The sequence below is a fragment of the Oratosquilla oratoria genome, chromosome 2 (assembly GCF_046742065.1).
Source record: "Oratosquilla oratoria isolate Oo_2021 chromosome 2, ASM4674206v1, whole genome shotgun sequence".
In the NCBI taxonomy this organism is placed as follows: domain Eukaryota; kingdom Metazoa; phylum Arthropoda; class Malacostraca; order Stomatopoda; family Squillidae; genus Oratosquilla; species Oratosquilla oratoria.
Window position 1 is genome coordinate 2,556,133 of NC_134778.1, and position 17,500 is coordinate 2,573,632.

Here is a 17,500-nt window from a genome sequence, read left to right on the forward strand (position 1 = left end):
CTGACGTTTTTCGGTGTATCTAGGTTGCGGGAAAGTGCAGGAGAACGAGTGAGGACGACAAGTGAGATCGAGGACGAGAAATCGAGTGAGGGTGGGGGCGAGCGAGGAAGAGTGGGGTGAGGACGAGGGCGAGGACGGGGGGGAGGGGAGAGGAGAAAAAGCCAAATGGAGAAAGGAGGAGGAGGAGGAGGAGGAGGAGGAGTGACGCGGTAATTAAGCTAGAGCAACAAACGCACAGCTTCTGGGCAGTTCTGAGGACACCTCTGAGAGGATGAGGTCAGACTCTCTCAAGCAATAATCGCAGGAATGAAACACGAGATGCCCCTCGAGTGTGGGTCTTCACGTGATAATTTTAGAGAGATTCATAACCATCTAGTCACCGGGTGGCGTAATTGGAAGCGTGCTGGTCTCGCGTTCGCTGAGTTGTGGGTTTGAATACCGCCCTCCTCTCCAGTTCTCAACAACGACTGTTACTTGCCGCAAGAGTCCCTAAAGTACACAGGGCAAAGGTGATAGTTTCGAATGCAACTACTCAGCGCCTTCTGGTGTAGGCTCCTCACCCTCTTCACTTCATTCTCCTGACCTGACTTGGTCCAAACTAGTTCGAGGTGATGCTTCACGAGGGGAAATCATAAATAAGAAGAGTAATGGCATCGGCAGCAATAGCAAAATCATCAACGGGAGCATCAGCAACAGCAGTAGATTCAGCAGGAGCAGGAATAGTTTTGGCAGTGACTTTAACAATAAAGACGGCAGACAGTAGAAGCAGTCGCAGCAGTAGCGTCAGCAATGGCTCCAACAGTACAGAGAAAACAGCAGTACCAAGAGCGACAGCAGCGGCATTATCATAATCATCATCATCAGCAGTAGTAAAGCATAGACTTCGAGACAAAAGTCAATCTTCAAGCAAAAGCCCAACTATAACCAATCTTCTAGGCTTATATAGATTTAATCTGCCCATATTTGTAATGTGTTGTTTCCGTATGGTCCAAGAATTTCGTCGAATATACTGTATTGACAGACTGGAGAAGGTAAAACTTCGAACTACAACATTGATACCAGACATCAGAGGCAGTGTACAGAAACTATCTAAAACCTTTGAATTTACTTTTTATATCTAATATTTCCCTGTCGCCTCGTGTGCGTAATTCTACGTGTATGTGTGTATGCGCATGCGCGTGCGTGTCGTTTTATAAAACTTCGATTGCACACACCATATATCTATCCTTTCTTCTTTTTCAACGATATTTCCTCCCCTAACGCACAGTGTTCATGTCACTTGTGTATCTCGTGGTCATCATTCGTGAGTTTTTTTTTTTTTTTTTAAGGGAAAGGGGGCTCACTTCTGCAGACACACCGTTTTGTGCTCTCTATACAGCATGTTCGGGAAACTTTAGGAATATATCCTACATCGAAAAACGAACCCACAATATTCTCTAGTGAAATACAAAATTCTTATATTTTGCAAATATCTGTGCCCTCTCCCCTTCCCCGTCCCCCGGGAATGGACGGCACCGGTGCTCAGTTGACTGCCAAGTGTACTGACTTGGGCCACCACTCTGTTTACAAAATATAGATTCTTTGCATTTCAATATAGATTAATGTGCTTTTTATGGAAAATGTATTTCTAAAGTTTGTAAAGTTCACGAACATACTGTATATTAGAGAAGAGACTTTTTTCTTGCCTGATACGTGTGGTCTCTTGATGCTCCTGCCTTTGTTTTCATTTGCGTCAATAAGGTCTTTTTGTTTGGGTTTTCGTCTTCGTTAACTTCTAGTTTCTTGTGATCTGTTGCCAATGATGTCGCAAGCTCTTGAGTGTTGTCTAGCAGATTTTTAATGCTTGTTATCTTGGTGATACATTGTCATACTTGTTTTTTTTATATTTATGTTTCTAGTGAATTATAGAGGCAGTGCATGTCAACAGAAGACTTCGGCTCACAACGAGAGTGTATATTGGATCAAATAGATATATATACATGATTATATATACCTACACACATGTGTATATATGTATGTCAGATGATCCAGCTGTTTTGTCGTAATATTACAAAAAAAAAGCCGCAAGCAATACCTTTCTCGAGCTCTACTTTACCTGAACCAGGTAATGATACATAAATAAAACCACATAGCATATCGCTAAAGAGTTTAGCTGAATACTATAGAACCGAGGCTTACTACATATGATAAGGAATTGCTTTTATTCCACGTCCACGCATTTAGCAAATTTGTTTCGATCTATTTTCTCTCCGTGAAGGAATACATGCTTGTAGGGTTAATGGGGCTTAATCAAAGTCCGATGTACTTGCCTATTGTACTACAGGGACCATAAAGTTTTGGCGTTGCGGACACACACGTCTCAACTCCCCGACTGAAGGGTTTCAGTGGTTATATTACGTAAACAACAACGTCCAATTCATAAAGACCCTCGACACTCGGTATCGCAACAACCTATGCTTAGCAAATGCTTAGTCATGTGTTCATAGGTACTGAAGGCTCTTTGGAGAGTGAAACGTCCTGTCCTAACTTGGAAATGGCAGACATGAGTATCATGAAGTGAATAAAATGCAATATACATGGATACAACTTCACGATTAAATGTACTTCCTAATGGGTTGAGGACTTTGTACTTTGTTACGTTTGTGTTCATTGTGAAGATTGTGTTCGGTACTAGCGTTAAAAAAAAAAAAAAAAATGGCTGTGAGAAGCGTGCGCCAGAAGGCGAATATCTGCAGCCGAAGCTGTCACCTTGACCTTACGCGCTCGGAATGTTGGGGCAGGCAACACAGTCACTGCTGAGAATCGGAGAGGAGTGCGAGACTCGAACCCACAATTAAGCGAATGTAAGATCAGCTCGCTCCCAATTACACCACTAGCGCATAGTTATCATGAAACCTTAAAATCTTGAACTACTGCAGGTTATCACTCTTCTATTCTAGGAAATTATTTGTTCAGACCTCTGGGGTCTATTTGACTATTTGGAAGTTTGCATAAAGTCTGTTACCACAGTTTGGCAATTTGGTCGATTTTTAGTACGGCATTGTAATGGATTACACGTACCTAAAATACTATTTGCCACATCCAAATGCAAATAGGAAAAACTTCGTATAAAAAAGAAAAGAAAATAAAATAAAGTGAAAGAATATAGAATAGTGTAGGTGATACTTGGTAAGTTAGCTGGGAGTTTAAGTACCTTGTAAAGGTGGCCAAATGTCTCCTGGGACTCATAAACAACTTTCATTCTTCTTTTTGCTCCCTCAGTTGTTGTTTTTTCGACAAAAGCAAAAAGTACAGGAACTCAGATTTTTTTTTATATGGATATAAAAGTATGGGGAGAGCTCTAGTTATGTATATAACAAGAGAAAAGCACACACACTCACACACGCACACACACACACAAGCACACACACACACACACACACACACACACACACACACACACACACACACACACACACACACACACACACACACACACACACATACACACACACATGCACACACACAGATACACATACACATACATACACACACACACACACACATGCATACACAAAGACACACACACACACACAGACACACACACACACACACACACACACACACACACACACACACACACACACACACACACACACACACACACACACACGACTCGGTGGCGCAGTTGGTAGAGCACTGAACTGCCACGATAGTGGCCCGCAGTTCTAGCTTTGAATCCTGCCCAGGGCCGAAATTATTTCGGTACCGCTGCGCTTCGAGTCGTTACTCTGACTCTCGTGGGCGGGGAGTTGGGTGTGTGTGTGTGTGAATGGTCATAGCATTACCCATAGATCGGACCTACGAGCTCTGAGCTCTCTTCCAGGAGGGAAATAGCTGTCGATCACGAGTCCAACACGTGATCCAAAGACCAAGTGAATACACACACACATACACACACACAGACACACATACACACACACACATACACACATACACACACACAGACACACATACACACACACACACACACACACACACACACACACACACACACACACACACACACACACACACACACACACACACACACACACACACGACTCGATGGCGCAGTGGTAGCGTTCCTAAGAAATATTTCATCTAATACTAATGCTCAGCAACAGACACTTCTTTAGTACATTTAATTTTCTTGGGTGGGTCAGATGTTTTGTCTATTTTACTCAAATGTTTGAGTTTGGACTTGATGATGTACAGAGCCTAATTGTTCATTATATACATAAATGACTTGGACAATGGGTTTGATAATGATGTTAGTAAGTTTGCGGATGATGCTAAAATAAAACGCCATATGAGACCTGAAGAAGAAGCTGGGATAGTGCAGGAGGATCTTAATAAATTGTTTGCATGGTCGGGGAAATGACAAATGGACCTCAATATCTCAAAGTGCAGTATGTAGGATCACACAGCCTAGCTAACAGGCTCAGCTTAAATAACGCCATATTAAAGAAAACGGATTGTGAGAAGGACTTAGGAGTGTTAGTGAGTCCGGAACTTAAATCTGGGAAACAGTGCATTAGTGCCAGGAATAGAACTAATAAGGCATTAGGATTTATTACTAGGACAGTTACAAATAAAGGTACAGAGGTATCCATTAGATACTTTCTGACAATGAATAGGCCCATTCTTGACTATGCGATAAAGATTTGTTCCCCATCCTATACAATGGATACCAACTCACAAGAATCAGTACAGAGGGGGGGGGGGGGTCAAATAGAGATATTCAAATGGGTCAAGAGCTTTAACATGGGTAATGTAGGCAAGGTCATCATATTAAGAAAGCAGGGCAGGACTCGTAATAATGTACTTCAGTTGGAAAATTTTAGGTTTAAGAAGGAAATAGGCTAGACCTGGTTTATCGACATATTGTTTAACGAAAGGAACAGACTTAGTAACCACGTCATGAGCGTTGACACAATTGATTGCTTTAAGAGAAGATTAGATGATTTTATAACAGGTGGTAAGGGACATGGAACTGTCTAATGTAGGCTTTATGGTCTCTTGTATTCTCCTCCATTCTTATGTTCTCATGAATACCATGATGAACTCGTTAGCAGGTGGTTGTAAGTTCGAGTCCCGGGACCCACTGCAGGCTTGCTGCGTTACCGATAGCCCTGGGCAGGCGGGGAGACGACCCAACGTCGACAAAAAAAAAAAAAAAAAAAAAAAAAAAACGCAATTGACAGGCACGCCCACCAGTTTCTCAAATCGCACTGCATGGAACTGGAATGGTGGTGTTACGTGCATAGAGGAAGAGAACAAGGAAGAAAGGAATGGGCCACAGAATTTCCGTTGCGAGGAAGACAGATGGAGCTTTCGAGAAATTGGGTGTTGAAACTGAAACAAGAGCAGTCGTGAGTGAATAGTGGCGACCTCGCAAGAGTATTGAGCCTCTCTGAAACAAAGGGGGTTGTTGCAATGACACTGTGCCGTAAGATGAAATGAGTCTTGAAATGAGTGTCAGCGTGTGTGTGTGTATGTGTGTGTGTGTGTGTGTGTGTGTGTGTGTGTGTGTGTGTGTGTGTGTGTGTGTGTGTGTGTGTGTGTGTGTGTGTGTGTGTGTGTGTGTGTGTGTGTGTGTGTGTGTGTGTGTGTGTGTGCGTGCGTGTGTGTGTGTGCGTGTGATGCACCATGGTCTTAGATCATGTGATGGACCCATGATCAACCGATATTACCCACAAAAATGAGAGTTCTGTGTGTGTGTGTGTGTGTGTGTGTGTGTGTGTGTGTGTGTGTGTGTGTGTGTGTGTGTGTGTGTGTGTGTGTGTGTGTGTGTGTGTGTGTGTGTGTGTGTGTGTGTGTGTGTGAGTGTGTGTGTGTGTGTGTGTGTGTGTGTGTGTGTGTGTGTGTGTGTGTGTGTGTGTGTGTGTGTGTGTGTGTGTGTGTGTGTGTGTGTGTGTGTGTGTGTGTGTGTGTGTGTGTGTGTGTGTGAGTGTATGTGTGTGTGTGTGTGTGTGTGTGTGTGTGTGTGTGTGTGTGTGTGCGTGCGTGCGTGTTTGGGTGTGTTTGGGTATGTACGTGTGTGTGAATATACGTATGAGTACGTCAGTTAGTGAGACTATCAAAATAGAAAGAAACAAGACGGGGCCATGAATAAGTGCCGAAAGAGTTGGGGTGAGGAAAAATATGAACATTCACTGCTGATATCGTATTAAACCAATGAAGATAATTGAAAGTGATAGACGCGTCAAAAGGCAGGGTCGTGTGGAGGTTTGGAAATATATATATATATATATATATATATATATATATATATATATATATATATATATATATATATATATATGTGCAAGCAATCACATCACCGTGATACACACACACACACACACACACACACACACACACACACACACACACACACACACAAACACACACACACACACACATATATATATATATATATATATATATATATATATATATATAAAACCCCCTGGCTTCGTCAGCCCGGCTGCGCCGGGGGGCTTGGCCTGCGGCGCACCTCGCTTCGCTTTGGGGGGGGGGGCTACGTCCCACCTTCAAACAAAGGCTATAAAATAAACGACTGTAAATTATTCACCTCTTTTATTTTCGTCATTTTTGTTTTTTAGAAGAATATTTTTATTTAGACTTACGCCCACGTGTTTTTAGTCTATATTTTGGTGGAGTCCCGTAGATCCGCTCGAGTCCTCAAGATCCGCTCGAGTCCCAAAGATCCGCTCGAGCCCTCAAGATCCGCTCGAGTCCCAAAGATCCGCTCAAGTCCTCTAGATCCGCTCGAGTCCCAAAGATCCGCTCGAGTCCTCTAGATCCGCTCGAGTCCTCTAGATCCCCTCGAGTCCCGCGACCGCGTATATGCGATTTATACCCTTACAGGGATGGCCCGTGTCACGGGGTCCGTCATTGTAATCTTTTTGCCGGATCCCCGTTCAAATCGGTTAGGGACGTCGTGACATTGAAACATTTTGGAGAATTTTATTTTTTCCTCCCGCTCTCAGCCAATCAGCCGTCTCCGTTGCCGTGACGTCACCGCTCTCGGCCAATCAGCGAGTTGAAACTCACCCAGGAATTTGCAAAGAATATTTCTAGGACAAAGTGTCACCGTAATACCACCTTTTCCCGACGTCCACAGCGTTTTTTAGAAAAATATTTTTATTTAGAAAAAGAAGAAGAAGAAGAAGAAGAACGCGAAGAAGAAGAACGCGAAGAAGAAGAAGAAGAAAAAGAAGAAGAACGCGAAGAAGAAGAAGAACGCGAAGAAGAAGAACGCAAAGAAGAAGAAGAACGCAAAGAAGAAGAAGAACGTGAAGAAGAAGAAGAAGAAGAACGCGAAGGAGAAGAAGAACGCGAAGAAGAAGAAGAACGCGAAGAAGAAGAAGAAGGAGAAGAAGAAGAAGGAGAGGAAGAGGAAGAAGAAGAAAAAGAAGAAGAAGAAGAAGAAGAACGCGAAGAAGAAGAAGAAGAAGAAGAAGAAGAAGAACGCGAAGAAGAAGAAGAAAATTGTCTAATTTATACATACCATGACATAGAAGAAGAATGCGAAGAAGAAGAAGAAGAAGAACGCGAAGAAGAAGAAGAAAAAGAACGCGAAGAAGAAGAAGAAGAAGACGAAGAAGAAGAAGAACGCGAAGACGAAGAAGAAGAAGAACGCGAAGACGAAGAAGAACGCGAAGAAGAAGAACGCGAAGAAGAGGAGGAAGAAGAAGAAGAACGCGAAGAAGAAGAAGAACGCGAAGAAGAACGCGAAGAAGAAGAAGAACGCGAAGAAGAAGAACGCGAAGAAGAACGCGAAGAACGCGAAGAAGAAGAAGAAGAAGAAGAAGAAGAAGAAGAAGAAGAGGAAGAATACCACCTGACCCCGACTTACCCAAGCGCTTTTTCAAGAATATTTTTAGGACAAAGTGTCACCGAAATACCACCAGTCCCCAACTTCCACAGCGTTTTTTAGAGTATATATATATATATATATATATATATATATATATATATGTATATTTATATATATACATATATATATATATATATATATATATATATATATATGCGGAAAAACCACCAAGGAAAAAGAAAAACTGATGACCAAGCGCTTTCGTCTATTCAGACATCCTCAGGGTACATAGAAAAGAAAAAGTACACAAGAATATATACAAAGAGTATGAGGTCAGGGAGGGAACCAGGAAAGGTTGTGAGGCTCTAATGTCAACCTGAGCCGTTCGCGGCAGCGGACGTTTGGGCTACTACTTTTTTCACAATAAAATTGTGAAAAAATTGAACTACATCGCACTGTCTCTGCAGCAGGGAGTTTATTCCATTCATTAACTATACACGGTTGGTGAAATTGTTTCTACTCACTTCCAAATTAAATCTATTTCCTGACACTTTGAGACCATTATTTCTTGTCTGATTTTCATTCAGTGTGAAAATTTAGTCACTTTTGATGTCAATTCCCTTTAGAATTTTAAAGACCTGTATGAAGTTACCTCTGAGTCTACACTTTTTGGGGGAAAATTGATTCATATGTTTTAGTCGATTTTCGTATGATTTATTTTTTATATTTGGAATCAGTTTTGTGGCTCGCCGTTGTACTTTTTCCAATCTGCCAACGTCTTTAATGAGATTCGGTGACCATGTGGAAACAGCACACTCCCTAACCCTCCCATCCTTCACCCATTCCCTTCCATGCATCACAGTGTCATCCATACACAACCATTCTCCACTCAGCCCTATCTTCTGTCTTCTCCCTTCCATCCTCAACAGACATTCCTCTCCTCCAAGGCCCCTATCACCCCATCCATCCATCTCGTCCTTTGGTCGCCCCCTCATGTTCACTCCATCCACCTCCGCCTTCCGTACTTCCCATACTAATCTTTCCCCACTCACTACTTCCATGTGCCCAAACCATCCCAATACTCCCTCATCAACTCCACCCTTCAACTCTCCTTCCACTCCCGCTCTACCCCTCATCTCCTCGCTTCTCACTCTATCTAGCCCAGCAACCCCCACCACATCCCTCAGGGATATCATCTCAAACGAATTCAAATCTTAAAGCGGCCTTACTGTGGATGTGCTGTGTCTTGGTGCATTACTTCTGACCCAGGGCAGTGGGCGAGAAGCAAAGGTGACCGGCCATCCAGGAGAAGCCAAGAAAAGAGGGAGGGAAAGGTGGTGAATAAGTGTGGAGTATGTGTTGATGAAGTGGGTGGGAGTGCATTCATGTCTTTTGATTTGTGTTACTTCCTTTGTAAGGGGGAAAGGGCCCTTGGTATATGGTATGCATCATCATCATCATCATCATCATCATCATCATCATCATCATCATCATCATCATCATCATCATCATCATCATCATCATCATCATTATAAAATATAATGAGAAATAGGCATTTGGGAATGGATGCAAAGGAGATTATTTAAAATGATGATTGTGCCGACATCACTGTACTCGTATGGGGCAGAACCTTTGAATTTGAGTGAAGCAGAGAGGAAAAGTTTGAATGGATTTGAAATGAAATGTCTGAGAAGTATGGTAGGAGTTACAGGGTTGGACAGAGTAAGAGACGAAGAGTTGAAGTGGAAAAGGAAATGGCAGATAGGGTTGATGAAAGAGTACTAGGATGGTTTGGACACATGAAAAGAATGAGTGAAGAAAGATTAGTAACGGAGGTGTGGAAGGCAGAGGTGGACGGAGTGAATTGAAGAGGACGACCGAGAATGAGATGGATGGTTTTCTATATTAGTTTTTAACTTATACATCTATTTTATTTTACTTTTTATGATTTTATTTGATTTTTTATCTTGTTTTAATTTGTGTTTTATTCTACTTTATTTCCTCTTATCTTATTCGATCTTGTTTTACTTGTATGTTTAATTTTGTTTTTGTTTTTTTTCCAAATCGTATCACTTCCGATTGCGAAGAAGATCCGCCTTGAGCTTCTCTCTGGAGCGAAATTGTCCGTATGGATAGAAGCGCTGATAAACTACTGCCCATTGAATATTTTCTTTCCTTCGAAGACATTATTTTTCGTTTATAAATTCTTATTATTTCCTCCCTGTCACCCTTGTTTTTTCATCTTGCACTCCTCCACCCTGCCCTTCCTTTTCCTTGACATCCCTTTCCTTCCCTTTACCTTAATGGCTCTGCTTTCTTTTCCTGTCCTATCTCCTCTCTTACTGTCCCTTTTTCCTTCCCATCCTTTCCTCTTTCTCGGGAGGATGAAGCAAATGAAGAGGAGGAGGAGGATCAAAGAAAGGAAAGAACTAGATAGGAGAGGTAAAAGTAAAGAGGAAGTTGGTCAAAGCCAAGTTGAGGGAAGAAAGAAGAATTGATTAGCAAAGAAAAGGTGCTCCAAGGAAAGTAGAGAGAGAGAGAGAGAGAGAGAGAGAGAGAGAGAGAGAGAGAGAGAGAGAGAGAGAGAGAGAAAGAATGACTAGTGGGCTGCGGAGGAGGGAAGGAATATTACGATAAATTAATTAGTCGATATAAGTATGATAGTTAGCCCTTTCAACGTGATAATTAAAACCAAATAGTACGAAACATAATCAAATATATAACTAGATTAGTATAAAACTAATGGTAATGGTGACAAGCCCCACTTCCACTTCCTCTTTTTTTTTCTTCTTTTTGTTATTAATGTAAGTACGATCAGGCTTGTCCAAGGTGGACATCAGGGACCGCTACTAACGTGTTATAAACTAGATCAAGTGTCATGGTTTACATAATTACATTCTAAACTGCAATAGTGAGGCATGTCTGTACATTGAGGAAACTATATCCTAATTATGATTATTTTTTCATGTAGCGTAGAGGATATGAGGGATATTTAGTTAGTTTCTTATTTTCTTAAGGTTTTCTTAGGAGAGGAGATTAAATTAAGTTGTAGAAGGGGGGTGGGGAATATATAGAAACGTTTAAAGATTATTTATTTCTTTGGCCTCTCAGAGGTTTCCTCTTGGCTGAATAAAATCAACTGACGCCAGATGAACACAGGATGGTTTTATAGTGGAAGGATCGAATTGACCGAAGACTCGTAATCCTTCAGTGGCTGTGAATGGTCCAGGATATCTTCTATAGATCTCTTTGTGAAGAATTTTTGGATTGTTGTCTATGTCACTGACTTATTGTAGCACTATGAGGGGAGCAGTCGCTGGTTGTCGGTTGTTTTTATGTAAAAAATGTGGAGGAACTATAGTCTAAATTGGTAATAATCTTTGGCTCAGTCCAAAGACCAAGTGTCAGAATCTTGGGGAGGCACAAAAAAAAAAAAAAAAAAAAAAAAAAAAAAAAAAAAAAAAAAAAAAAAAAAAAAAAAAAAAAAAAAAAAAAAAAAAAAAAAAAAAAAAAAAATCTTGACGATTTTTGAAAATGGGTAACAGGAAGATAATTTTCTTTGATCTCCATGCAGGAACTCCATTTGAAAATATTCACAAGTCCGCATATGGTAGAAGTGTCGAGGGTTAGAGGCAAGAGGAACATAAACCCAATGGTCTGTGTGCTCTCTTTATTTGTGTGGGGACCGAAGTGGTTATTTGGGAACTAAGAAGACGAGGTTTTGAGATCCCCTTGTGCGAGAACGTTCGTGGTGGGTGCCGTCTTCGGGCGTAATGATGCGCCTTTGACCCCGGCGACCTATCGTTGGGGTAGTTTGGCACGGCGCATGGTCTCGACCAATCAACGCCCGTAGCAGCATCCACGTGACCTAGTTCGCGCAGCTTGTGGGCGGAGCTTATGACTGCAGCCAGCGCCGCTTGGGCAGGCTTCCGCTTCACACAAAGGACAAAGAGCACTCGCCACACGCAAGGGTGCGAATAAAGGTGAAGATGATAAGTGAGAATGCCTTAGTGAAGAAATGAGAACTGCATAGGGAGAAACTACCATAAACGTTTTCATTTTAATTTTTTCCTTGCGTAAGAGGGTAGGGTAAATCTTTAGCGATCGTAAGATTTACAGGGATAAAGATATTTCAGGGGTCAGTGATTCATTATAAACTTTGGGAAGAAAAAATATGTATAATCAGTGAAAAAGGCAGAAACAGCTGGAAAGAAATTGCCGGCGAAAGAAAAAAGAAACAGATTAAGAGAATTTAGGATGACAGCAGGAAGAGGAAGAGGAAGAAACGGGAGGCGATGAAAGGAGTTAGAAGACGAAGAACAGATTTTTTTTTTTGTTTTTAGGAAAACGTGACGAAAGAAAACTGAAAGACTAAAATAAACTTAGTCTGTCAAAAAAGGGAGGAGGTGGGTCGTCAAAAGGACATAGAACAAATGTGTGACGAAAAAAATAAAGAGAGAAAAAAAAGAGAGAGAAAAAAAAGAGAGAGAGAAAAAAAGAAAAGAAAAAAAAAGAGAAGAAAACGTCAAGAACGACCAAGGGCAGACTTCATCTGGGACAAGACGCGGGCAAAAGAAAGAAAGAAAGAAAGAAAGAAAGAAAGAAAGAAAGAAAAAAGAAAAGAAAAAGAAATTAAGACGATGACCATAGAGGGGCGAGGTGTGCGCTGGAGAACATTCTTGATGGAAAATATTCAGTGTGGGCGCGCAAGAAAATTAAGAAGAAGAATGCAATCAGCGAAGATCGCAAAAGAAAAGTTGCGAAAACGAGAGTGGAGAGAGAGAGGCAGAGGGAGAGAGAGAGAAAGAGAGAGAGAGAGAGAGAGAGAGAGAGAGAACCAAGAGAGAGAGATGGATAGATAGAGAGAGAGGCAGAGAGAAAACCGAGAGAGAGAGAGAGAGAGAGAGAGAGAGAGAGAGAGAGAGAGAGAGAGAGATGGATAGATAGAGAGAGAGGCAGAGAGAAAACCGGGAGAGAGAGAGAGAGAGAGAGAGAGAGAGAGAGAGAGAACTAAGAAAAAGACAGGAGAGATAGAAAGAACCAAGAGAGAGAGATGGATAGATAGAGAGAGAGAGAAGAAAAACAGCGAGGAAGAGAGAGCCAAGATGGTGACCAAGCGAAGAGAGAGCGACCAAAGAGAGAGCGACCCGTCCCCCCCCCCTCCACCCATCCCACTCACATTGGTAATCCATTGAGTTAGAACATCCCTTAGCTAGAACTGAATCATTAGAGAGCGTTTTCCCAAGTAGTCCAACTCAGATAGACGAGTTGTTTATATGAATAAAATCACCTGCCGACAAGAAGAGAAAAATACATAAAGATAACTTCGTCATTTGACGATCGAGGAAGGATAGACGAGTTTGAGGACAGAAGAATTTTAATCGAAAAAAAAAGTGGAAAGAAAATTCTGGGTGAGAAAGGGCGCCGTGAAGATTAGGAAACTTGATAAAAACTGAAAGTATCTGAGAGGTTTCAATAAATTCTTGCGAAGACAGAATGAAGGAGGAGAAAGGGCATAAGTTATAGCTGGTGCACTGAAAACAATGATTTAGAAGAAGACTGGATAAAGGGAGGGGACGAGGCAGAAGACAAGGAGGATGAGAATAATAATAATAGTAATAAAAAAAGGATTAGGTGGAAGAAGGGAAGGACAAGGAGAGATGGAGGAAGGGAAAGAACAATGGGAGACAGAAAAAGGTCAATGGGAACGGGGAAGGGCAAGAAGAGTGGGGAGGGCAAGGGGAGACGGGGAAAGGAAAGGGGAGAAGGATAGACGGGGAAAGGAAAGGGGAGAAGGATAGACGGGGAAAGGAAAGGGGAGAAGGATAGACGGGGAAGTGGAAGGAGATACGGGAGAAGGGCCAAGAGAGACGGGGAAGGTCAAGGACGGACGTGGAAGGACAACGAGACTCAGGGAAGGGAAAAAGGGGAGAAGGGGAAAGGCAAGGAGAGACGGAAAAGGCAAGGGGAAGGAAAAGGGGAGACAGGGAAAAGCAAGGGGAAACGGGGGAAGGGCAAGGAGAGACTTGGAAGGGCAAGGAGAGACTTGGAAGGGCAAGGGGAGACTTGGAGGGGCAATGGGACACGAGGAAGGAAAAGAGGAGACGGGGAAAGGCAAAGGAGAGACGGAGGGAGGGCAAAGAGAGACGTGGAAGGGAAAGGGGAAACGGGGAAAGGCAAGTCGGGATGGGAGAAGGGCAAAGAGAGACAGGGAAGGTCAAGAATAGACGACGTGGAAAGGTAATGGGGCACGGGGAAGGAAAAGGAAAGACGGGTGAAGGGCATAGGGAGACTTGCATGGGCAAGGAAAGACGGGGAAAGGCAAGGGGAACGGGGTGGGGAGGGCAAGGAAAGTCGGGGAAAGGAAAAGGAAGGGACTTTAAGGGAAAAGGTGGGGGGGGAGGGAAAGGGCGAGTTTGGACGGGAAGTCCAGGAAAGAGGGAAACTGTAGGATGAAGAAATGAAAATAAAAGGAATTGAAAAGGAGATTGGGAGGGGGAGGGGAATTTAAATGGGGAAGAAGATTGGGAGGGGGAGGGGAAGGGGGAAGGAATGGTCAGGAGGAGGAAGATAGGAAGAGGATTGGGAAGGAGAAGGGTGAGGAAGAGCGAGAAGAGGGGAGTGAGGGAAAGTGGGAATAGGAGGGAGATTGGGAGGGATAGTGGATGGGAGATGGGGGGAAGGGAGGGAGATGGAAAGGAAGAGCAGGAAATGAAAGGGGAGGAAGATTGGGATGGTGAGGGAAAGGGAGATAGGGAGGGGGACCAGGGTAGGGTAGGGGACAAAAATTAAGGAAAAGGTTGATTAATTTATACGTGGAAGAGAAAGAGCACAGCATTCGGTTGTATTGTAAGAAAATGTTTTATATTCGGTCTTATGGACGTAACAATTTACATACATTTTTGTGTGTAAGTAGAAATATGTACATAATTGAACACCTTGGGGGGTAATAGGAACAAGGAAGAATAAGTGTGTGTGTGTGTGTGTGTGTGTGTGTGTGTGTGTGTGTGTGTGTGTGTGTGTGTGTGTGTGTGTGTGTGTGTGTGTGTGTGTGTGTGTGTGTGTGTTTGTGCGCGAGTTTGTTTGTTTCAATTACATTCTTTCTGTATTTTCCTCCATACTCTTTAGTCTTTCTTTTACCTTTCCTTTTTTCACTTAGAGTCTTTCTGTCGTCCCTCCCCCTTACTGCATTCTTATTCTGGACTTCTTTCCCTCTTCCCTCATTGATAACCTCCTCTGTCTTCTTCATCCTTACAGAAGAAAAAAATCTCTGTTACCTTCCTTATTTAATGTTCTACTCTACCTTCTTCAGCCGAGACGACCCAGTTTCTTTTACTGCACATCGCCATCCTCATTCACTCAATTCCTTCGTCTTCGCTCGTGTTCCACGTCCCTCGTCATTCGTCCCGGATTTCTTCCGGTATTTGGTCTCGCTTAGATTTGCAAATGAGGACCCGGGCTCCGGACTGGTGCAGTCCGGGTTCTTGAGCTCGCCCACCGTAGTTCGAATGTGGATGCTCTCGAGCATTTGGAAACACGTTTTTATTATATAATTTTCTACTACAATTATTTGTCATTAACATAATTTTTCGTTAGACTTGCTGGAGTGACACACAGCAGGACCTCAACCTTGCGACGGTATGGAACAGCTCATGCATGAACGCAGGGGATGGTGTCCACAATATGATATTATGTCAATTTATTATTATTTACTATTTACCTGTTTGTTTATTATTTTACCTATACCTATGCATTTATTTATGTATTTTATTTGTTATTTACATTATTATAGTTTTTATTTATTTATTATTACGATTTTTTCGCATCCGACCTAGATATGGATCAAAAGGTCTCCTGTCGGCATGCTCCGCCTTTGTAATCCTTTGTAATCCTTTGATATTGTTAGGAGTGGCGGTAACCGGGGTAGGTCGAGGTCGCTTCGAGTAGGAATACGGTGAGACGCTGTCCCAGCCTGTCCAAAGTGAACGGCTGTTGGGTGCCAATACTCAGAGTGAATGTAACCCTTCCTGACCTCTCCCCCACGGTCAGGATTCGAACCCACACGCTCTACCTCCCACGAGGTTGCCAGACACGCGAGCCTCGGAGTGGTCTAACCCTTTTGCTGGAGCTCTCTTAACGAATTTCGAATGTTGAGGTTCTTCAAATTTGAGATAAAACATTTTTGGTCGATGTGAATCGAACGTGGGATTGGAATCTCGCATATGGTTAGGTCTTTGCTGGCGTCTTTATTTTGTATTTTTGTTTTCTTGATGATATTCAGGGATTCTGTCTTTGGAAACAGTATTACGACAGAAGTAGTAGAGGAGGGAAAAGAGACTAAAGGAGAGTAGTAGAAAACGGAAAGGGTAGCAGTTGAGAGGTTATTATTATTATTATTATTATTATTATTATTATTATTATTATTATTATTATTATTATTATTATTATTATTATTATTATTATTATTATTATTATTATTATTATTATTGTTGTTGTTGTTGTTGTTGTTGTTGTTGTTGTTGTTGTTGTTGTTGTTGTTGTTGTTGTCATTATTATTGTTATTATTATTATTATTGTTTTTGTTGTTATTGTTTTTTATTGTTATTGTTTTTTATTGTTATTGTTACTGTTATTGTTTTTGTTATTGTTACTGTTATTGTTTTTGTTATTGTTACTGTCATTATCATTATCATTATCATTAATATTGTTATTGTTATTGTTGTTGTTGTTAAACAGAACATTTTGAAGAAGAAAAAATGTTTTAGAAGGAAATCAAGAGATGAAAGGGAGGTGAGTGAAGTAGAGAAGAAGGTAGAAGGCGCAGATGGACAGATGTAAACGGAAGAGGAAGCGGGAAGGGAAGATGGGTGGAGTATTTTAGAGAGCTGTTTAATGCGGAGGAGGATAGGGAGGGACTGATAGTAGCAGTGGAGGGTGCTAAGGAAGTGGAGGTGATGGGAGAAGAAAATGGCGGAAAAATAAGAAAAGATGAGGTGCAAATAGCTCTGAAAATGATGAGAACAAATAAGGGAAGATGAGGCGCAAATAGCTCTGAAAATGATGAGAACAAATAAGAGAAGATGAGGTGCAAATAGCTCTGGAAATAATGAGAACAATTATAAGAAGATGAGGTGCAAATAGCTTTGAAAATGATGAGAACAAATAAGAAAAGATGATGTGCAAATAGCTCTGAAAATGATGAGAACGAAGAAGAAAAGATTAGGTTCAAATAGCTCTGAAAATGATGAGAACAAATGAGAGAAGATGAGGTGCAAATAGCTCTGAAAATTATGAGAACAAATAAGAAAAGATGAGGTGCAAGTAGCTCTGAAAATGATGAGAACAAAGAAGAAAAGATGATGTGCAAATAGCTCTGAAAATTATGAGAACGAAGAAGAAAAGATTAGGTTCAAATAGCTCTGAAAATGATGAGAAAAAGTAAGAAAAGATGAGGCGCAAATAGCTCTGAAAATGATGAGAACATGTAAGGCACATGGGCTAGACGGGTGTCATGCGGAGTGTTTAAAGAAGGGAGGTAGAGTAATAGTGAATTAGGTAGTGAGGTTATTCCAAGTCAGGGTTTCCGAAAAGTTAACGACGCAGAAGGTATTACGAGATTTACGACTACTTAATGATGTAAATGTGTTCTCGGAA